The following is a 24,392-nucleotide window of genomic DNA, read 5'->3' as shown; positions in this document are numbered from 1 at the left end:
TACCTAACGAAAACCCTAACACCCATTTGACAAATTTCCTATAAATTTGTGACACTTTCAAATAACCGATGTGTCGGCCAAAGCAATTAAACTTCGACTCTTTCCTTTCACTTTGAAGGATAGAGCCAAAGATTGGTTAACTTCTATGCCATGCGCAACATTTGCAACTTGGGACCAATTAGCCCAAGCGTTTTTATCAAAATATTTCCTTTTAGCAAAAACTGCAAGAGTCATAAAAGAGTTAACATCTTTTTCTCAAAATGATAATGAAACTCTTTATGAGGCTTGGGAACGTTTTAAGGAACTTCAACGTTTATGCCCACACCACTAATTACCCGATGCACTTTTAATGCAAACATTTTATAATGGGATTAATCCTACAACTAGAGGATCATTAGATGCTATGTTGGGAGGGTTATTTATAAAGAAGACATCCGCCCAAGCAAGAGAACTTTTCGAGGAAATGGCAACCAACAGCAGTATGTGGCCCGCCGAACGTGGACACATACCAGTGGCGAAACCATCATCCTCGACCACATCATTCGTTAAAGGTATAGTGAATCTCGATCTAGTCGCGATGTTACAAGCCCAAAATTGATAGGTTTATGGCACTGTGTGATACCAATGGTAACCCAATCCCAACGGATGTGGATTACGAAGGTATGAGCGAGATTGAACAGGTAAATTTTGTCCAAGGGCAAAACCAAACTAATAATCCTTATTCTAGTACTTATAATTCTGGATGGAGGAATCATCCTAACTTTAACTGGAAAGATCATAATAATAATACTACTAATGCTAATCAAAATCGTACCAATAATTATCAAAATCAGTCAAGAGATACGATTAGCACTCTATCTTCTAAAATCGACAAATTTATAGACGCTATCAGTGGAAAAGTAAGTAGCCACGATGATGGTTTTAAACGTATCGAGAATAAATTCAATCAACTTATTAAAAACCACTCGTCCAACATCCATAATTTGGAGGTTCAAATAGGACAAATTGCTAAATCAATTCCATCCCGAAAAGAGGGAAGTCTTCCCAGCCATACAGAAGAAAATCCGAAAGAGCATGTAAAGGCTATCACTCTTCGTTCAGGGAAAAATTACTTAGGTCCGGAAATGCCCGGAGATTCTACTTTACTAGGAACTGATTTACCAACAAAATCCAAAAAAGATACATTAAATGCAAAAAGTTCACCAATTGACTCAAGTACAAAAACTTTTGTACCCAAACCACCTTTTCCACATAAAATCTGAAACAAGGACTATGACAAACAACTTTTAACGTTTTTTGATAAACTTAAAAATTTGCATATTAATTTGACGTTTATGGATGCGATAACGCAAATTCCTAACTATGGTAATTTTTTAAAAGATTTGGTTTAAAAAAAATCAGTTGGGAAGGAATTTCATCCATATTGTTAATAGAGGACTGTAGTTCAATAGTGTCAAGTAATCTGCCCACTAAACTGAAAGATCCTGGATGTTTCACCATCCCGTGTAAGTTGGGAGACATTGAATTCCCAAGTTGTCTTTGTTATTTAGGAGCAAGCATTAACTTAATACCGTTGTCTATTTTTAATAGATTAGGTTTAGAAGAAGATATCAAGCATACCAATATGGTTTTGCAATTAGCGGATCAAACCACTAAGAAACCATATGGTATAATTGAGGATGTTTTAGTTAAAGTCGATAAGTTTATTTTTCCTACCGATTTCTTTATATTAGACTTTGCATATGACGTTAATTGTCCATTAATTTTTGGTAGACCGTTTATGAACACGGGACGTGCATTAGTCGATGTATCAGAAGGGAAAGTAGTTTTAAGAATAGGTGAAGATAAGATCGATTTTAATATGAACAAAGCGATGAAGTATCCTATGGAGGAATTCGCTTGTATGAAACTTGACTTGGTTGAAGAATGTGTTAATGACATTGTTCAAAGAAAAGAAATAATAGAACCTATAGTGGGAGAAGAATTAGAAGATAATGACCCAGAGCCTTTGATTCGAGAAGATGGACCAGTTCCGCCTTCAATTGTAGTACCCCCTAAGTTAGAACTTAAAGAGTTACCAAATCATTAAAGGTATGCTTTCCTAGGCGAAAGTGATACTCTTCCTATAATTATCTCTAGCAAGTTAACTAAAGATCAAGAAGAAAAATTGAAAGAAGTTGTTAAGAATATAATAGGAAGTATGGGATGGCAAATTTCAGACTTAAAAGGAATTAATCCTAGTATTGTAATGCACAGAATTCACTTAGAAGAAGATAAGCCACCTAAAGCGGATAGGCAAAGACGCTTAAATCCGAACATAAAAGTAGTAAAAAATGAGATTACTAAACTTTTAGACAATGGAATCGTTTATCCTATCTCGGATAGTGAATGGGTGATAGCTCCCATTTATATAGGTTTTTAGGATTAATTTAGTTTGTTTTAATTAGCTTTTAGTTAAGTTTCTTTATTAATTTGATAGTTTTTAGTTAAACTTAGTATTTTCCATTATTTATGGCATTTTCGGTGTTTTCAGGGTTTTTCAGGACTATTTGAGCATTTCCGAACCAGACCCAAGCCTATTGGAGCATTTACGGATTATTCAGGGACCGTCAGAGCACTTTTGGAATTCATCAGGGACCATTAGAGTACTTTTCGGAAGCCCATGGACCTAAACAGATAAAAGCCGGAGAAAAATCGCCCCATTTAGGACCTATCATATCGAGACAATACCTGTCTCGTCGAGATAGGCCATCGTCTTGTCGAGACACTCCTTGTCTCGACGAGACGAGGCGGGGAAAGGCGCACCAGCGCCTTCCCCTTGCTGGAATGCGTGGATTTGGGCCTGAAGCTGATTAAAACACTTTGTAATAGCCTATTTTTCCCCCGGAGACATTAGGGTTTCTTCCTAACTCTATAAATAGGGAGCTAGTCTTCATTATTCCGGGGGATTAGCCATTCAATAAATCAGAGAGCCACTAGGGCTTTCTCTCCTCCACAATGTAGATTTCTAGCTTTTAGTTTATTTTCCTACTTTCTAGATTAGGTTTATTTATGTTTTTATTTCTTTCAAGAACAATTGATGGGAGAAGTTCCTCATCTTCTATTTCTGTAATTGGAATCGGCAAAACGGGTTCTAGATTTCTCTCTTTCCCTTTTATCTTTTGCGATTATATTTAATTGAAGCTTTTTCCATTGTTCTTATTGTCCTTTTGCTATGATTGGTTTGTCTATGAACTGATCCCCGTCCAATTTGGGATGGGGATGAAATTGATTGTATGAATATGTATGATTAGGGATCTAGGACCTTTGATTGATCAGTTTATACATGCTTAATTCCTAGAAATTGTTAGGGACAGGATTTATGCTAGAATGAACATTGATAATGATCAACTAGCCTGTTTATGTATATAATGTGCTTAATGCCTGTGACCCTGACATTAAATAGGATTATAGATAGATAAGAACCTGACCACGGAATCGTCTATACCGAATTTGTATTAACCTGACTTCGCTAGAGACCACTAGGATTGAGGCTTTGTGGCTAGGCTACAGCTTTAGCCTTAGTTGTCAATAAAACTAATGCTTTGCATGGCCTAGGGGTATATGCCTAATCAAGCCGTCACCCGAATGCATGTGAATAGGAAGGACAATACTGATCACATTAGTCTTTCACTTGGGACAATTACCTTCAATCATTGGTAAAACATAAATCTGAACTCCCTGAACCCATACATAGGATTTAATCAAAGGATTCCTCAGCCTAGATTGTGTCATCCACTAATTCACCTTCTACCCTATCAATTGTTCACTTTATTTTGTATCTTTATTGCTTTCAATTAGTTAATTAGTTATTCACAAACCCAAATCTTTATCCAACCCTCTAAACAATTAGATCATTCTAGGTAGATTTACTAGTTGTAACAAATAGTCTTTGTGGTTCGATCTCGTGCTTAGCACAATATTACTTGTTGCGATAGGATACACTTGTCCTATTAAATGCTATATACTTTACGAGCATCAATGGGTTAGTCTGATCATTGTGTACCTAAAAAGGGAGGCATAACTGTAGTAAGGAATGACGAAGGTGAGTTAATACCTACGCGAACCACCACCGGTTGGAGGGTTTGTATAGATTATAGGAACCTAAACAAAGCAACCAGGTAAGATCATTTTCCTCTACCTTTCATTGATCAAATGATAGAAAGGATAGACGGTCATGCTTTTTATTGTTTTCTCGACGGTTATTCCGGATTCTTTCAAATATATATCTACCTGGATGACCAAGATAAAACAACCTTCACATGTCCTTATGGAACCTTTGCATATAGGAGAATGCCCTTTGGTCTATATGATGCACCAGCAACATTTAAACGTTGTATGACTACAATTTTTAACGATTTCATTGAAGATATCATCGAAGTCTTTATGGATGATTTTTCAGTTTATGGAGATTCTTTTGATGCATGTTTAGAAAACCTAGATAAAGTGTTGTCTAGATGTGAAGAAACGAATTTAGTTTTAAATTGGAAAAAATGTCATTTCATGGTAGACGAATGAATTGTTTTAGGACATAAAATATCTGAAAAAGGATTAGAAGTGGATAGAGCAAAAACTTCAGTCATAGAGAAATTACCCCCTCCAACTACTGTTAAGGGAGTAAGGTCATTTTTAGGACATGCAGGTTTTTACGGAAGATTTATTAAAAACTTTTCTGTGATTTCCAAACCACTTACTAATTTACTTATGAAAGATTCAACCTTTGATTTTAATGAAGATTGTGTTAAAGCTTTTGAAACATTAAAAATTGCCTTAGTCAGTGCACCCATAATTGCTAAACCCGATTAGGATTTACCTTTTGAAATTATGCACGATGCAAGTGATTTAGCAGTTGGATGTGTATTAGGTCAAAGGAAGGATAAAAAACTTCATGTTATTTATTATGCAAGTCACACATTGTCCAGTACACATTTGAATTACACCACAACCGAAAAAGAAATGCTAGCGATAGTTTTTGCATGTGATAAGTTTGGGTTATATCTGTTAGGATCTAAAGTTATTATATATACCGATCACGCAGCTTTAAGGTATCTATTCGCTAAGAAAGATGCAAAACTGCGTCTTATTAGACGGGTCTTGTTATTACAAGAATTTGACATAGAAATTAAAGATAAAAAGGGAGTAGAAAACCTTGTCGCCGATCATCTATCAAGACTTGAAGATGAAAACGGTCCTATCAGTGAAACTATCGGTATACGAGATGATTTCCCCGATGAATTTCTCAAACAAATAAAAAGTGTCATTTCACCATGGTATGCGGATATAGCTAATTATCTCGCAGCTAACATTGTTCAGAAGGGTTAAGTTTCCAACAAAAGAAGAAATTCTTTTCCGATGTTAAAATGTATTTTTGGGAAGATCCCTTCTTGTTCAAAACATGTGGTGATGGTATAATTAGGAGATGCGTTAGTGCAGATGAATATGAGTCTATAATGTCAGAATGCCATTCAAGCTCTTATGGAGGGCATAACAGCATCAGTAAAACAGTAGCTAGGATATTAGAATGCGGATTATTTTGGCCTACGTTGTTTAAAGACGTTCGTTCATTTGTTATTCGGTGTGACAAATGTCAAAGAACCGGGAATTTAGGAAGGAAAAATGAGATGCCTCTCACAAGCATGTTGGAAGTTGAAGTCTTCGACGTGTGGGGAATCGATTTCATGGGTCCTTTTCCCCCTTCTTTTGGAAAAACTTATATATTAGTAGCCGTAGATTATGTTTCAAAGTGGGTTGAAGCAATTGCAACCCCGACGAATGATTCTAAGGTTGTTGTTAAGTTTCTCGATGATATATTTTGTAGATTTAGAGTCCCTAGAGTCATGATTAGTGATGGAGGAATGCATTTCATAAACTGAAGTTTTGAATCGCTTATGAAAAAGTACGGAGTACACCACCGCGTATCTACGTCATACCATCCTCAATCGAATGGTCAAGCAGAGATATCTAATAGAGAACTCAAGTGGATATTAGAGAAAACAGTTTCGTCTTCAAGAAAAGACTGGGCATGTAAACTTAACAATGCGTTATGGGCATACCGTACTGCATTTAAAACACCAATAGGAATGACACCGTACCGACTTGTGTATGGAAAAGCTTATCATTTACCAGTAGAATTAGAACATAAAGCTTATTGGGCTATTAGAGCACTTAATTATGATTTGCAGAAAGCAGGAAAGAAGTGTTTGTTCAACTTAAACGAGTTGGATGAATTACGTCCTTTATCTTACGAAAATGCAAAGATATATAAAGAGAAAGTGAAAAAATGGCACAATGCCAAAATTAAAGTCAAAAGCTTTAATGTTGGAGATAAAATGTTACTGTTTAATTCTCGGCTCAGATTATTTTCAGGTAAGCTTAAGTCTAGATGGTCAGGACCATTTTTAGTCGTTAAAACTTTCGACTATGGATCCTTAGAACTAGAAAGTACTGATGGAGTTCGTTTTAAAGTTAACGGTAATAGATGCAAAATTTATTATGAAAACGCTCCAATTCAAGAAATTAAGTTTGTGGACTAATTTTATGAAACTTAATATTAATTTTCATAAATTTTCTTGTTACCTTTTATTTTAGTTTTAAGTTTAGTTTTTATTTTTACTTGTATTTAATTTAAATATTCAATTTATTTTTACAATTTTATTTTTGTGATTTTTAGTTTTTAGGTTTGTATATATCAAGTTTAAAATCAATAAAAATTTATTTAAGTCATGTTTTTAATCAGTTTTCAGGGAATTGATATGTATTTGTGAAATTTCAGGAATCTCGGTTGAGATTTTAGGAATCTCAATTGAGATTCCAGGGATTCAATTATTCAAGGAAAGGTAAGCACATTTTCTGAACTTACCGAGATGAATTAAATCACGGTCGAGATCAGCAAAATAGGGTTTTGACGCACGATTCCCAAGAGGGAATCAGCGTGTCGCGGCCGAGATTCACCAATCTCGGTCGCGACACTGGTCATTTTTTACCTGTATCCTTCTTTCTCCTTTAATTCATGAACCTTTGCTGTACATTTCGAAAAATCAAGATTGTTCATGTCCAAATGGTGTGAATTTACACCTTTTTAATCCCAACAGACACATTGATTTGTCCTTGATTCATTATAAATAATTAGAGAAGATCAGAATTCTTTTACTTCCCATTTCTTTTCATCTCTATCAAACAATTCTGATTTCTTCTCAATTATCCAAACTTTTCCCAAAAAGTTACAGAGACTTTTTCTTCTTAAAACAAACATGACTACCAAGCATAAATCTTCAAAGAAGAATGTTGTTGCACGCAATAAGCATCCTGATATGTCAGAACGCTATGGTGCATCATTTTCCATTTACAACCATGATGAAGGACGACGATATTATCAATTCTGCTACGCAATTTTTGTCGGAATGTTGTACATGGATGAGTTCTTAAATGATGAACTCGGAGTTAGCGAAGATATGGATCGCTACTTGAGGAATTTAGGCTTGTCTAAATTTGCCTACATAAAGTTTCCAATTATTGGAGACTGGGTCCTGGAATTCCTCTGTACAGTGCGCTTTGTGAATAAGCGTCATGTTCGTCTAAGTTTTCGCAAGGATGGCAAAACTTTCACCTTTGGTTACCCTAAATTACATGCCTGGTTTGGTTTCTCACCTAGGGATACAACAAATTACCATCCTGGCAGAGATATGACATCCAGAGATATTTGGAGGATGTTAACAGGTTTCTGGCGTTTCAATCCGAGTCTCGCCTACAACAAGTTCACCAACTCCAATTCTATGCTTTATTTGCACAAGTTTCTGTGTCACAGTTTGTTTGGACGAACTGGAAGCAGTGTTGTTAAGGACACAGACTTGTACGTCTTAGGGGACATTTTCCAAGGCAACACCTTCAATTCTTCCAAAATATTGATGGAAGGTCTGGTTGCCGCTTCACGATCCAAGGATAAGAAAATTGGATTCGGAAATATTATCTGTGGCATAATCCTCGAGGCAAAAGGAGCAAGTTCTGTTCCGTGGACTGATGCTGAACCCTTTCCAATAATGGATTATGAATTTTTGGAAAGTGAGGGCCTCGTGAAGCGTATTTTTAGGGTTGGCCCACGATTTCTTTCTGCGGAAGAAAGACAGATCTTCGTGCAAACGAAGATTGATCGTTATCGGGCTATGCAAATCCCAATTCAAATGGATGAGGAATTACTTTAATTTGTTTTGATTTTGTTTGTTTTTTTTAATTGTTTGTATATAATTTGTAAATAGGTTTGTTTTCATTTTTATGTATGTTTGTTCTTAGTTTTGTAATGTATATATGTTCTTCATTTTTAATAAAGTATCAGTTTAATTCTATGATTATGCTTTTGAATATATGTTACCATGCAAGTTCATAGAATGAATTTATATATAATGATTAATATGGAACAGTATACCCTTCCACATGAATCTTATATCATGTTTTAATGAATCTATATAAAAATTAATTAATTTGCATAAGTTGTAATGCCTAAGCTTTAATATGAATACATGATTAATAGTACTTAAGAGTTAATATGCATTCACTACTTATTCATTTTACTCTTAAAAGGTTCATTTTCATCAAATGCTTATTCATTTAACTTATATGAATTAATGCACATTGATTATACATTAAATCTTATTAAGGTATTTAATGTTTCATTACTCAAAAATTCATAAGGATAAACCTTTGGTTTTCCTTGCACTTAATATTTTATTTTGTGTTTTTAAGTTTCAGGTATAAATTTATTCAATTATAGGACATATTTACACAGAAATTGCGCAAAACGGAGTTTTTTAGACGCGATTTTTCAGCAACCAGGTGTGAATCTCGGTAGGGACTAGCAAATCCCTACAAGTTCAGCAAGACGGTCAAATTTCTGAAGAAATAATCTCCAGAAATTACCGTGTCGCGACCTGTAGGGGTGGAGAATTCTGATTTTTGCACTATAATTTGTCAATTCCTATTCCTATACTAACTCTACCTACCTATATTCCACCTTATATATATCTACTCCTTACACAAACATCAAATCACCTCCAATTTTACCGAATTAAACACACAACACTCTTCCCAATATTCTACCTTTTACTCTTCCCAATTAATTCATCCCCTATTCACTATCTTCTTCTCTCTTTTACTCATTCACCATTACCATTACACTCAAACCCTCTCAATCCTTTGATTTTCTCTCTATTTTCTCTTCTTCCATATTCCAAACACTAACCACAATCATGTCTAGAACTAAGGTTTCTGATCACAAGCCTAAGGTCACCGAAGCCAATCGACTTCGTGTAAGATACGGTGCCTATTTTGACATTGAATCCGAGGAGGAAGGAAAACGCTTTACTCATTTTTCCGGGTCTAAAATGGAGTTTGTTGACATGTCGTTTCTCCACTTTGAGTCGATAAGCGCATTATCCTTTTCGGACCGTGTTAATGAATTCCTTGATACACTTGGTTGGCATACTTTTGCTAGTATGAAATTTTCTCATAATGATGAATTCATTATAGAATTTTTAGTTACTTTGAAATATGATAAGAGGAAGAAATTTATCACCTTTAGGAATAATAGTATCACCTATACTATTGATTATGAGGCAATGGGGAATATGTTCGGTTTTCCAATGAGTGGTTTTGTTGATAGGCCTAGGGAGATTGATTCACACACTATTTGGGATGCAATTTCAGGCCAAGATTATTTTTATCCCAAAAACACTTCAAACAAGATAATTCGTGATAATTGTGTGTTTTATTTCACAAATTTTTGAGTTTTTCCTTGTTTGGAAGAGTTGGGAGTTCAAAAGTTCAAGTTCGGGATTTATTTGTGCTTGATTGCTTGTTGAAAGGTCTTCGGGTTGATAGCATCGAAATGCTATTTGAGAATTTATATCGTGCTTCCGCGTCACACACTAAGCAAGTTCCTTTAGGAAATTTTATTACTGGATTAGTGATGGGTGCACGTGGGGAATTAACAGATTTTGAAACCACCTCCTACCAAGGCTATATTCCTCTTTTGGATATCTCAGCCCTTAATCGAGCCAATTTATTGATTAGAGAAGGTCCTCCCGTTTTTGTTTCATATGAGTCGCGTATTGCACATCTTAATGGTCATACGGGTGGGGGAGCCTCTAGTTCACATAATGTAGGTACCGAAGAGGGAGGTGAAGAAGAAGCGGGTGAGGAGGAGGCGCATGATGAACCACCACCACAACACCAACAAGCACAACCACAAGCACAAGTTTTTGAGGAGGATCCAATTGATTTGAGGAGGATTTGGAACCAACTAAATGCACATAATCGGCAATTAAATTTGCGATTAGACGACATGGTTGAGAGCAACAATGTGATAAGTTCACGACTCACCGAGGTGGACAACAATATCAACACTTTGCGGAGGGAGCACAAATCCACACGGCGTCGGGTATTATCCTTTTTTCCGTCGTCAAAATGTTGAAACCACCCCGACTCCACCTGATTCACCTACTCATACTTAGGTTCTATCTACTCTTTTATTTATCAATTATCTTGTTTTATTTAAGTTTGGTACAATTTTATAATTCCTATTATGTTTGGTACAATTTATTTTCTTTTTTTATTTATGTTGGATGATCTTTAATTTCATAATTTTTATCTCTTTATTAGTATGATTTATTTTCGTCAATTTTTCGTGTTTTATCAATTTTTGCACCAATGAGGACATGGTCCAAATTAAGTGTGGGAGGAGATATTACATATATCGTTTTATTTTAGTACGAATGGATGTAACGAATAAAGATAACATGACATCCATATTAACATTAATGTATGTTAATAAAGCAACACTTGTTTTATGCAAATGCAACATATATTGCAACAAATTTTTCAAAGTTGACATATTTTCAAAAAAATACTCTAATATAAACATTATTTTTCATAAACTTTACATTTACGTATGTTTAAAAACAAAACAATATATTTAACTTATGATTATTTTTAGGTTATCATTATCGATAGAAAATAAAATTTCTATACGGGTAATATTTTTCACATTTTTCACAAATCTCCGATACGATTTTAAGTAAAAACGTCTCGAGTAAATGTATTTAAGTAAATAAATTCTTTATAATCTCTATCTTATATCATGAAATTCATGATATAATAAATCTTATTTTAAATTTTCAATTAGGTTTATAGGCATTAAATTAAACTAACAATTTTTATCTCGGTTTAATTTTCGCCTTACATTAACACCAATTGAAGTTTTTAAGGAAACTTTAGCCATAATACATGTTGAATTTTAAGTCAATATAGGATGAATGTGCTATTTTTCTTTTTCCTAATTTACAGTTTTAATTTCATAACTCATATTAATAAAATCAAGTAGTCGTATTCTTAACTTTTGGCCACGATTGAGACCAACATTATCACAATCGAGGTATGAAAGGGAAGAAATAATTAAGTAAACGGTACTTTTGGCCACGATTGCGACCACCCTTATCACAATCGAGGTATAGAAGGAACGTTAAAAGTAAAAATTAAGCGTGTTTAAGTTTAAAGTAACGATTGCGTCCACCCATGGCATGGTCGGTACCTCTTAAGCGAACACAAATATAAAATGCAAATAAAGTTACGATCGAGACCACCCTTATCACGGGCGTAACTAAGCAAATAAATTAACCTAAGCACTTAATTCATTTAGTCTAATTTATATAATAGTTTAGGTTTGGAAAAGGAAATTTTGTGCTTTAAAATGCCTTGAGACGAAAGACTCAATAACATGCGTGCTTATATCGTCCCGAATACTTCAATTTTAAAATTGAAAATACAAGAAGAAATGATATATCGCCTTTATACTAGTTAGTTTGATATTTTGCGTATAAATTTGCCATGCGAAGTTAATCTTTTCGGCTTAACTAATTCAAAAAGGAATACAAAGATATATGTTTTATTTTCATAAAGAGATTAGTTAAAGGATAAATTCAGTGAAATTTTACTCGGGACGAGCAAAAGATTAAGTGTGGAGATTTGTTAAGCCTAAAATATACCTAAAATATCATCAATATTTACATCAGTTTTGCTATGAATTTGTGCTGTTTATATCTATTTAGAGTACTTTTACGTCTAAATATGTTTCTTTCATGCAACGTACCTAACTATTTGGTAAAATCCAAATAGGAACGAAAAGAGGTCAAAAACGAAGGAAAAACCCTAAGTTACGAGCAAAAGACGAAGAAAATCAACGCACCGAAACGAAGATGACGGAACGAAGTCGGAGTCGGGAAAAAACTCCTGAGTCGCGACCGAGATTCCCTAATCTCGGTCGCGACACGCCTCTTCCAGCCACTCCTCCGTGCGTTTCGAAGACCGAAAATTTACTCCTCAATCTCGGCTGAGATTCTTCCATCTCGGTAACATCAGAAATTCCTGCAGCACATCCTTCACATGTTGAAATTCAAAGAAACACGTCCGTTCGGGTGGATAGAATTGTCTCTTCGTAGCGGAGACGACCCCTAAACACGACCCTTCAACATCTATAAATAAAGAGTTGATTTCTGAGTTGTGGAGCGTTAGATTTTTAAGATTAGTACAGAATTTATGCAAAAATTCTGAGTCAGAAACGATTCAGAGTTAGAGTTCGATTTTGTAAAAGCAATTTGATGTACACACATTGTTCTTAAATTAATTACAAACACAGTAGCAATTAGATTTAGATTAAGATCTGTTCAAGACTAGTTTACATTTTGGTAGTAGAAGAACCATCTCTATTCCGAAGATTCGTCGAGAAGATTAAGTAGCGGATTCGACCCCGGAGCCTGACAAACTCTAACGTGGTTTGAGGAAAGGATTGATGACCCGGAACTCCAATGTCGTTTTGAATGCTTCCATGCTTTTTGTTCTCTGTAAACTTGTATCAATTCACACTTCATCTAATAAAGTTCATGCAATTCAACATATTTTTATGTAGTTACTTTGGTAAATGATCCGAAGTAAAGTTCTGGTGTTTTCATTAAAACGTAGTTAAATTCAAAATCCTTACAAGGAAACTTTGTTGAACACTTGGGCAAATTCATTCTTACGGACGATATGATCGTTAGGTCGGCTTATCGAAAATAGGTATAAATTTGGTCAAGGTAGAAATCCGCTCAAAACCACGGGGATTCTCTACGATTCAAAGCCTTTTAATTGAACGAGTTTACGTTTATTACACATTTATAATTTTTACAAAGTTTAAAGTTGTTTTCTTTGCTTAATGCAAACGAGTACAATTATTCTCTTGGTCTAAAACACTAAACATTTCTGTTTTGTAATTCAAACTCAAAACAGAATTGATTTCTAGCATTCTACATACATTCTAATCTGATTCTTATTAATTCAATCTCAAAACGAAATTCAATTAACGATTATCTATTAAATAAACCTTAAGTCGTATTTAAACTGTATTAAAATAAGTTTTTATGAAAAAACGTTCCCTGTGGGATCGATATCTTTTTATTACTACAAGCGAAACCGTGCACTTGCGGAAATCGCTCAACAATTATTCAGCTAGCATGGCCATTCGCGAGGCATAGATATAGTGGGAGCCTTTCTAAAAGCTAAAAGGTAGAAGAAGTTTTTAATCGTGGTTGTTGATCATTTCACTAAATGGGTGTACGCCGAAGCTGTTGCTTTAAATCATTTCATTTATAGAAAAAATGATTTTGTGCAGGTTTGGAGTTCCTCATACCATCAGCACTGAAAACAGTAAACAATTTAATTTTAGAGCTATCCAGACATATTGTGAGAACCTATACATTAAGCTTTAGTTCACCTCTGTAGCTCACCCATAAACTAATAGGATGACGGAGGTAACCAATAGAACAATCATGCAGGGTTTGAAGAAAAGACTGGAAAACTCAAAGGCGATTGGGTAGATCAACTTCAAAATGTTCTATATGTTGAAACACCTTTCCACATAATTTTGATTTGACAAAATTGTTTAAGTATAATTGAAATACATATTCTAAAACACACTAAGTTTAAATGCTTTGATTTATTCTACTAATGTGTTTGTTCAATGTTGAGTTAAAATTGTTTATAAGACACAAGAATTAAATGGCCCAAGTCAAACAACTCAGTACAACTCGGCCCGCGTTTGTTAAAACGCTGTCGCTTTGGACAAAACGCAACTCAGCAAAAGAAGGATCTAGAAGACCTTCGGGAACAACTTCAAGATGAAGCTGCTGAGTAGTCTCGACAAAGCGTACAAGACAGCAGCTGGCAAATGAAAATTTCCAGACAAAGTATTTCTACTTTGGGTAAAGTTCAGACGACACAGTATGCTGTCCAGTTGACTTTACCATAAAAGGAGAGACAGTTTGCTGAGCTGACCGAGGACAGAAGATACACAATTTTGATTGGCCGAGAGCTCTGAGCAAGTCAGGATGACAACGACAGGTAGTCGTTTCCCTCCAACGGTTATTTCGAAATTCGAAATGACCGATGCCCAGACGTCTCTATAAATAGTGTCATCAGAAGCTTCATTCCACACAGAACTTGATCAAGCCATTACGCTGACCAAATTTCTACACAAGTTCTGCAAGCAAAGAAGCAAAGCAAATCTTACACTACAACTCTTATATCTGTGTAAAAGTCTAGAGTGATTGTTTCAATCGTCTAAAGTGTCTTAGCAAATCTTTGTATAGGACAAAACACTTATCATTTCTAGAGATAGAAAGGAGAGGCTGAGTACTCGGTTTTAGTACTCAGCAAGAGATTAGGATTGAGTAGAGGTATAGAGGAAGGTACTCTTGTCATACTCAGTTGCTAAGATTGTAAAAGGTTTGAGTCTCTACCTTTAAAGAGCTCAGTAGAGGATTCGAAATCTCGGAACGTGTTCCGGGGACAGGACGTAGGCTTAGAAGAAGCCGAACCTGGATAAATCTGCTGAGTGAAGTATTTCTTACCTTTAACTCCTTATATATATTGCTTGCTTAAAATAACCAAAAACTGACCAAGTAAAGAGGTCAAGTTGAGTTGTGCGCGTTGAACGTCTGAGCTCAGGAATAGACTCTAAGTGCTATCTCCTGACTCAAGCTAAGAAACTGACCTAGTCACCAGTTAACTAAGCCAGTATCTTATTGCGCCGCTGTTAAAACCTTTTTCCTTAGAAAAAGAAGTCTGCCCAAATTGCGAAAAAGTTTAAATAGTTCCTAACCCCCCCTTGGAACTATACTTGCAACCTTACAAGGGACCAACACTATATGCATACAAAACAACCCAAAGGACCGCCACAGGTGAAACGCCATTTTCTCTTACATAAAGGCTAATTATATGCATGTTACAAGGATTCTAGTCACAATCATAAAGTCGAAACATTTTTAAAAAAGAGAATGACATGCAGCACAAAATTATCGCACAAAAGTAAATGGGTTGAAGTGGTTTGGATAAATCGAAGAAGTCTCCATTACATAAAAGCATTGAAAATAAAAGGATACAAAGAAAGAGACCTTACATATTGGAATTCTATATCATTGATATTCTTTTTCTTTCTTTCACCCTTCCATTTATCCGCATAATTTTCTAGTTTGATTTCTAACTCATAATCAGATTGGTTTTCTTTTGTTTGTGCAAAAAGGATTTTAATTGCTATAATGATGTGACCAATATATCATATCTTGACTCTTTTTTTGGATCCGGATAATGCAAAGAGATGAGTTGGTTATTAGTTGTATACTTATACTTATTAGTTCATACTCGGGTCAGTCCTTTTTTTTATCCGGACTCTAAAAAACCAACGAGTCACACACTAAGCATAGCAATTATATCAATCAATTTCTTTATTTTATTATTTTATTCAACCCTATAGAAATAGAATTCTAAATAGACGTATATAGTTAAATTATTAAGAAATTTTTAATTTTTTAATATTAAATTAATTATTATAGTGATTATAATGAAATTTGAAATTATTAAATTCAATTAATATTTGAATATAATAGTTAATAGAATTAGAATTTGCTTATTTTTGTTTTGATTAAAAAAATGAAAGAGTTTGTCATTTTTTGATTTCTTCTATCAATGGATAGAATAGAAAGATAAGTCAAGTATGGTCTTATTATTTCTTGTCTAGAAATGTCCAAATTTTTATGCCTAATACCCCATAAATAGTTCTAACTGTATACGAACAATAATCAATTGTAGCTCGAATGGTTTGTAGAGGAACCCTACCCTCTCTAATCCATTCGACTCGTGCAATTTCTTTTCCATCAAGACGTCCCGCAATTTGTACTTGAATTCCTTTTGTATCTGCATGTTCAGTTAATTCAATAGCTTTTTTCATTGCTTTACGAAAAGAAACTTTATTTTTTAATTGTCCAGCTATAAATTCTGCAAGAATATTAGGATTCCTATAAGGATTTGAAATTCTTGTAATAACAATATTGAGTTTTCGGTTTACACAATTAAGTTCTTTTTGTACATGTATCCGTAATTCTTCGATTCGTTTAGGTCTACTATCTATTAATGATTTTAGGAATCCCATATATATTATGACCTGAATCACATGGATTCGTTTTTGAATCTCTATATGTGCAATTCCCTCAATGCCAGAAGGTATTTTTGTATTTCTTTTTACAAAATTTTTGATACAGTTTCTTATTTTTTGAGAAAATTCTCCTTTGTGAGTTACTTCATTTTTCGTCTTATCATCATCCTCAAAAGGTAAAATCAGCCTCACGAGGGTGTGCAAAAAGAGAAGTATATAGTTGAGAGATCGTTTAAGACCACGGTTGGCAGCATCTTTCATAATGAAGCTTTGTCTTTAAAGTCAGATATGGTAGAACTAAAGGCAGAAGAATATTCTTTAGAAAGAGCAAGACATTGGTTGAGTAAAATAACTTTGTTTTTCTCAGCCTCAGTCTCTTCGACTCAATCTTTATATTTATACATATTAGCTTCAAAATTCTCCCGGGCCTTCAAATAATTAGCGAATTCGGAGATCATTATCTAAAGCCTTTATAGTAGTTAAATGGCCCCGAATGATAGAACTCCCGGATTAATTTCTCAAGACCAGTAATGTCTAAGCTCTTTGAAGAGTTCTTCTTTACTTGACTTCAGCTTTGGCAGCTCCGATTTTCTTTTTGGTATCAGTCAACTCTTGGTGTAGCAAATCCACTTGAATAAGGGCATCACGGGTTAAAGCCTCTTTTTGTTTATAATACTGAATGGAAAACTGATGACATGAAGTAGAAGCAAGGTCAAGAATGAAAGTTGTAACAAGGCTTTGTAAGTTAAGGCAATGAAGAATAGGCATGCAACATCTTTGGCTATGGCATGTATCTTCAATGAGATATCATCTCCAAATGTTTGGCGTCACAGCTATTTATAAAGAAAGGATCATTATTTTTTAAAAAGAAAAATCTGAATATTCGAAGCTCAGTAAACTCACATTTGGACGATCATATGTCTCATATGCTTGCAGCTCTAGATTGCTTTTTTTAAGTTAGATCTTGCTCCAAGGGGAATTTTGAGCCTTTAAAGGCAATAGATTTGTTCTATCAGCTCTTAATTTCTCCAATTTCATCCACTCCTCATTATCAAAAACATCGGAGTCGGAGTAGCTAGAGTCCTCATGAGATGACAGTGAAGGGGTGAAGGTTTGAATGTCTACTTCCCTATAGGTGAAGGGCGGATAAAGATGGTTGCCAAATCATGAGGAGCATCTTCTGTTACAGCTTCAGGCTCAGGACAGGAAGGTACTGAAATCACGGGATGATCCGTTGAAGATGTTTAAGCCCAGAAAATGGAAGGTTTCTAGTAAAAGGATCACTGAGAGATGTTTGATCTTCAGACAAAGCTGGATCATCTTGGATAAGCGCATCTAGAGTGGGATTGGAGGAAGCTTCAACTTCAGGTTCGGTTTGCAACAAAGGAACGGGTTCAGTTTCAGTAACTTCTGTTTTGGGAGCCAAAGGATCTTCGAGTTGATTAGTGGAAGGTCCTATTCTCAATCCTCTAGTAGGCAAAGCAACAGCAACAAACTATGAGTTGGGAAACAAGAGACATATTATCAGGATTACTTGCATCCAAAAAAAATCAAAAATCAAAATAAGAAAGGGATAAAGTAAGGTCGTCATCGTGTGAATATTCTCAAAGTGTCTAGATGAGGATCAAAAGCCCTTTGATTTTCAGTGGTTGTTCTAGCCATGGATAGAGAGATAACGTCTCTGCCAGAGTATTTGTGATAAAGTACAAGGCTAGGAAAACATATTTAAGTTCACTTGTTTGGCTCTAGTTGGAAATTTTTAGGGTTTCGGGCAATCACAGAGGTGGGAGATTTTTTTGGATTTGCAAGAGGTAACCTTTTTGTGGTTTGGGAGCCATGATTCGAGAAAAAAAAAAAATCTTCTAAAAACTTTCACAAGTTGACAAAGACTATAGAAAATTGAAAAATGAAGCAAATGAACTTAAAAAATCATAAGGAAGAAGATGATGCAAGAGATGCAAGCAGAAATCTATGGTTTTACAATTTATAAAGGTAAGCTGGATGGATCATGTTGTAGCCTGAACTAAACAATAAATTTGTAAGATGGGAGATCAATCGTTGAACTTCTGAAGGAATGCGGTCCTTCCAATCAGAATGATGACGAAGGTCGTTCCTTGAGGATCGAACCTCCTGGATGAAGGTTGAACGTCCCTGAATGAAGGTTGAACGTCCCTGGCGAAGGTTGATCTTCCTTGAGGATTAAACCTGTTACAGTGTGGGAAGCGGTCTTCCCACAAACGCTCTGATGCTTAAGTCAGGTATCGTAAAATATAGTATTCTTTTCTCTCTCCAAAAGCCAACATTTTCCTCTTCAGCTTTAAACCTATTTATAGGAATAAGGGAGGAAGTTACCTGTGAGTTGTCGGTAAAAGATCGTGCTGAACGTGGGTACAATTATCTAGGACGATAATGGAGTACGTGGGTAGTGGTTATATCAATTGCTCCCCACTGTTATTTTCGGATTATTTTCCAAAATAAGAGTGAGAAAAATAAATATCCTTAACCGCTCGATAAATGATTTTTAAAAAATGGCAGCACGAATCTTCCTGTTAGGATTATCAATTTTGTACGAGAAGAGAAAACGGAATTAGAAACAGGAATGAAGAAGAATCAGGTTCTCTCCCGATGAGATAGAAAAAATCGGTTTTCTCTCCCGTTATTGCGTTTTTACGGGATACAGCTTGGCTTGATTACCCTGACAAGGATAACCTTAATAGTTTCTATCTTCACTAAAGATGGGTTCAGAACCCTACCTCGTGAGATAAATTAGAATTGTAACGAACATCAGAAACCTCTCCGTCTGGGATTATACAAGATAATCTAGAATATTAGTAGGAAATAAAATCCCATTCTGTTTTGGATTAGGATAAATAATAATAATAATAATAATAATAATAATAATAATAATAATAATAAATATAAGAATCCTATTCTGTTTAGGATTAGGATAAACAATAATAATAATAAATATAAGAATCCTATTCCTTTTTAGGATTCCATAAGATATCCTCAGTATTTAAGGATGTTAGCATAGGATTTCTTTTTTACCTCAAGTGCACCGATTTTTTCTCCTCTGTGCTTAGTCTTGGATTCCTTTGGCTTCGGGAAAAACTCCATTTTCAGGCTAGCTTCTCCCTTGATTCCGAAGTTTTATATCTGTGGAATGCAAAAATTATATTATATCGGTTAAAGGAATAGGAGAAAAACGTTCGATCAATCTGTAACTTAGATAATTGACGGTGCATTTTTTCCTTTTTTGCGATGAGACTCCGTTTTTGCAATTTTTCTATTTTGAATAAATCTGAACCTATAAGGTTTTTTCGACTTTTGTTTTTTCAAACAGTCGAATCCGCAAACGATTTTTGGGATCGAACAGCCTCGAATCCCTGACGTTTTGCGCTTCTAAATAAAATTGGACTTATACGTTTTTTTTTAAACAACAGAATCTGCAAACGCTTAAAAAAATGACTCTCGACGCTTTTGAATGAAAAAACGAGCCTCTACCGTTTTTTCGCTTGAATTAAAAACACGATCCTCAACCGCTTTTTCGTTTCAATTAAAAACGATCCTCAACCGCTTTTTCATAAAAAACGATCCTCAACCGCTTTTTCATAAAAAATGATCATCAGTCGCTTTTTCGTTTCAATTAAAAAACGATCCTAAACCGCTTTTTCGTTTCGATTAAAAACGATCCTCAACCGCTTTTTCATAAAAAACGATCCTCAACCGCATTTTCATAAAAAATAATCCTCAACCGCTTTTTCGTTTCAATTATAAAACGATCCTAAACCGCTTTTTAGTTTCGATTAAAAACAATCCTCAACCACTTTTTCGTTTCAATTAAAAACGATCCTCAACCGCATTTTCGTAAAAAACGATCCTCAATTTTTTTCCCAGCGACACTCGACTCTAACGCTTTCTCGTTTTTGATAAAATTGATCCTCCATGTTTCTTGCGATTAAAACAGAAACCGAACCTTTAAGGGTTTTTTGTTTTGAATAAAAACGATCCTCAACGCTTTCGAACGAAACTCGAGCCTCTACCGTTTTTTTGTTTTGAATAAAAACGATCCTCAATGCTTTCTACGATTTTAAACGCAACTCGAACCTCTAACGTTTTTTCGTTTTGAATAAAAACGATCCTCAACGCTTTCGAACGAAACTCGAGCCTCTACCGTTTTTTCGTTTTGAATAAAAACGACCCTCAACGCTTTTTGCGATTTTAAACAGAGCTCGAACCTCAAATGTTTTTTCGTTTTGAATAAAAACGATCATCAACGCTTTTTGATGATTTCTATGGTTCGAACCTTTAACGCTCTTTCGTTTTGGATAGAATTGATCCTCAACGTTTTTGCGATTTCAAACGGAGCTCGAACCTTCAGCATTTTTTCGTTTTGAATAAAAACGATCCTTAATGCTTTTCGAATGAAACTCGAGCCTCTACCATTTTTTTCTTGTTTGAATAAAAACGATCCTCAACGCTTTTTGCGATTTCGAATAAAACTCGAACATCTAACGTTTTTTCGTTTCTAATTGCTTTTGAGCTTTTTCTTCTGCAGCTGGCTTACTTTGTATGAAGATATTCATCATGGTTCGTACTAAGCAAACATCAAGACATATATTCGAAGCATTGGAGCCACATTCCTTGGATGTATTAGCCTTGTGTGTTCCTACTTGTCTATCACAAGATGATGTTCGTACTTTCAAGACAACGTTCTCGTTTCCGTCTGATTGGGAGGTCCGCCTCCCTTCAGACTCGAAGACTTCTTTTGCCTTTGTGCCTTCAGAATCGTTTTCCATCCACGAGGTCTTGTTGGAAATGGGAGTTCATTTTCCTTTACCTTCTTTCTTCATGGAATTTTTGAAGAGCAACAAATTGTCTCCATCTCAGCTTCATCCTCAAGGATGGAGATTGCTTCTGGTGTTTTACGCGCTTTGTAACGAAAAAGGAGTAGTTCCAGCCATCAACCTTTTTCATCTTTTCTAACTTCTTAGATCTCTCAAGGACAAATCCGGGCGATTTTCTCTTCAGAAGACCGACATGTGTGAGAAGGGATTATTCATCGATGATCTTCTTCCCATCGAGAAGTATGAAGATAGATGGATTGTCGTTTTTCCTCCTGCAAGGACATGGAACATTCCTCTTCCATGGAGCTGGTGTTGGATTAGGCGAGGCGTCTCACGTCCATCGCATTCCAAACTTTTAGATAGATATTCATCCGAGATTCTTATTCTTCAGTATGCGAAAAATCCTCTTAGTCACTTTTTAAAAGCTTTCCGTCATATCACAATTGGTTGGGAGATTACTCCATCGTTGACATCTGCGAAAGAAGGCAAGAGTTTTTGCTCTTCATCGGAAAGAACAACTATGGCCCCTGGCCTTACAGACATGACATCTGCATCTGATTTCGTCGATAGCCCATCCTTGGTTGAGCAGCAATTTAATGTTCCTTTGACGTCTGAATTGTCGAAAGATTCTCCACAGTTCATACCTGAGCCTGGTGAATGACTTAAACAGGTTATGACTTCAACGCTTTTTTGACGATTTCTGCTTTTTTTTTCTGTTTTCAAATGGTTCGAACTTCACCATTTTTTCGATTTTCATCTTAATCGTTTTTTGAGCTTTTTCTTCTACAGTTAGCTTGTTTCGTCTGAGGTAGATTCCTCTTTGAGGTAGATTCTTCTCTGATGTAGATTCCTTTTTTGCAGGAAGCTCAATGTAAAAGATGCTTTTGATTTGATTTTGATCCTGAACCCTTCCGGATTCAATCATTCCTGCTCCCCAATCACTTGAAATTCAATCAGAATTGAATGTAGATTCCTCTTTGAGGTAAATTCCTCTTTGATGTAGATTCCTCTTTGAGGTAGATTCCTCTTTAAGGTAAATCTTTTTTGAGGTAGATTCCTCTTTGATGTAAATTCCTCTTTGATGTAAATTCCTCTTTGATGTAAATTCCTCTTTGAGGTAGATTCCTCTTTTGCAGGAAGCTCAGCATAAAAAATGCTTTTGATTTGATTTTGAACCTGAACTCTTCTGGATTCAATCATTCCTGCTCCCCAATCACTTGAAATTCAATCTGAATTGAATGTGATTTTGATGAACTTTATTGCCATTGCTTTAATAGAAATAACTGAGTGCACTTTGGTGAAAGCATTTATCTTTTTTCTACACCATGTGTCTTAACAGGCCTGATAACTGCGTGCACCAAGGTGAAAGCATTTTGCTTTTTTCTACACCATGTGTCTTAACATCATTGATAACTGCGTGCACCATGGTGAAAGCGCTTTGCTTTTTTCTACACCATGTGTCTTAACAGCCTTGATAACTGCGTGCACCATGGTGAAAGCGTTTTGCTTTTTTCTACACCAGGCGTCTTAACAGCCTTGATAACTGCGTGCACCGTGGTGAAAGCATTTATGCTTTTTTCTACACCAGGCGTCTTAACAGCCTTGATCCGCGTGCATTCATGGTCTGTTACACCCACATGTCTTAACGGTTTTGATAACTACGTGCACAAAGGTGAAAGCATTTCGCTTTTTTCTACACCGGGTGTCTTAACAGCCTTGATAACTGCGTGCACCGTGGTGAAAGCATTTATGTTTTTTTCTACACTAGGCGTCTTAACAGCCTTGATCCGTGTGCATTCATGGTCTGTTACACCCATATGTCTTAACGGTTTTGATAACTGCGTGCACCAAGGTGAAAGCGTTTCCCTTTTTTCTACACAAGGTGTCTTAACAGCCTTGATAACTGCGTGCACCATGGTGAAAGCGTTTCGCTTTTTTCTACACTGGGTGTCTTAACAGCCTTGATAACTGCGTGCACCGTGGTGAAAGCGTTTATGCTTTTTTCTACACCAGGCGTCTTAACAGCCTTGATAACTGCATGCACCATGATGAAAGCGTTTATGCTTTTTTCTACACCAGACGTCTTAACAACCTTGATCCGCGTGCATTCATGGTCTGTTACACCTATATGTCTTAACGGTTTTGATAACTGCGTGCACCAAGGTGAAAGCGTTTCGCTTTTTTCTACACCGGGTGTCTTAAAAGCCTTGATAACTGCGTGCACCGTGGTGAAAGCGTTTGTGCTTTTTTCTACACCAGGCATCTTAACAGCCTTGATAACTGTGTGCACCATGGTGAAAGCGTTTATGCTTTTTTCTACACCAGGCGTCTTAATAGCCTTGATCTGTGTGCATTCATGGTCTGTTACACCCATATGTCTTAACGGTCTTGATAGAGACAACTGCATACACAATGGTGAAAGCGTTAGCTTTTCCTCCATATTATATATATATAATTCAGTAGTATGTGTCATAAATAAGGTAAGATGAGAGGTCTATCAGTGAAGTCCTAAAGGAAGGCGGGCCTTCCAATCAGAATGAGGATGAAGGTCGAGTTCCTTGAGGATTGAACCTCCTTGAGGATTGAACCTCCTTGATGGTCGAACCTTTAGAAGGTCGAGTTCTTTGAGGATTGATCCTCCTTGAGGATGGAACCTCCTTAAGGATGGAATTTCCTTGATGAAGGTCGAGTTCTTTGAGGGTCGAACCTCCTTGAGGATCGAACCTTCTTGATGATCGAACCATCTTAATGATCGAACCTTCTTGAGGATCGAACCTTCTTGAGGATTGAACTCCTGAAGGAAGGCGTACCTTCCAACCAGAATGATGACGAAGGTCGAGTTCTTTGAGGATTGAACCTCCTTGAGGATCGAACATTCTTGATGATCGAACTGTCTTGATGATCGAACCTTCTTGAGGATTGAACTCCTGAAGGAAGGCGGACCTTCCAACCAGAATGATGACAAAGGTCGAGTTCTTTGAGGATTGAACCTCATT

At 35.8% G+C, this 24,392-nt stretch overlaps 1 non-coding gene across 1 annotated transcript; it reads right to left on the bottom strand.

The window, feature by feature from the left end:
* Positions 1 to 226: 226 nt before the first annotated feature.
* On the bottom strand, positions 227 to 333 carry LOC136231424 (small nucleolar RNA R71). Its single transcript, XR_010689811.1, has one exon. It is a non-coding gene; the product is annotated as a small nucleolar RNA R71 (small nucleolar RNA).
* Positions 334 to 24,392: the final 24,059 nt, after the last annotated feature.

This window comes from Euphorbia lathyris, chromosome 5 (genome assembly GCF_963576675.1).
Source record: "Euphorbia lathyris chromosome 5, ddEupLath1.1, whole genome shotgun sequence".
In the NCBI taxonomy this organism is placed as follows: domain Eukaryota; kingdom Viridiplantae; phylum Streptophyta; class Magnoliopsida; order Malpighiales; family Euphorbiaceae; genus Euphorbia; species Euphorbia lathyris.
The sequence above is the reverse complement of the archived record's forward strand: the minus strand, read 5'-3'. Positions and strand labels throughout refer to the sequence as shown.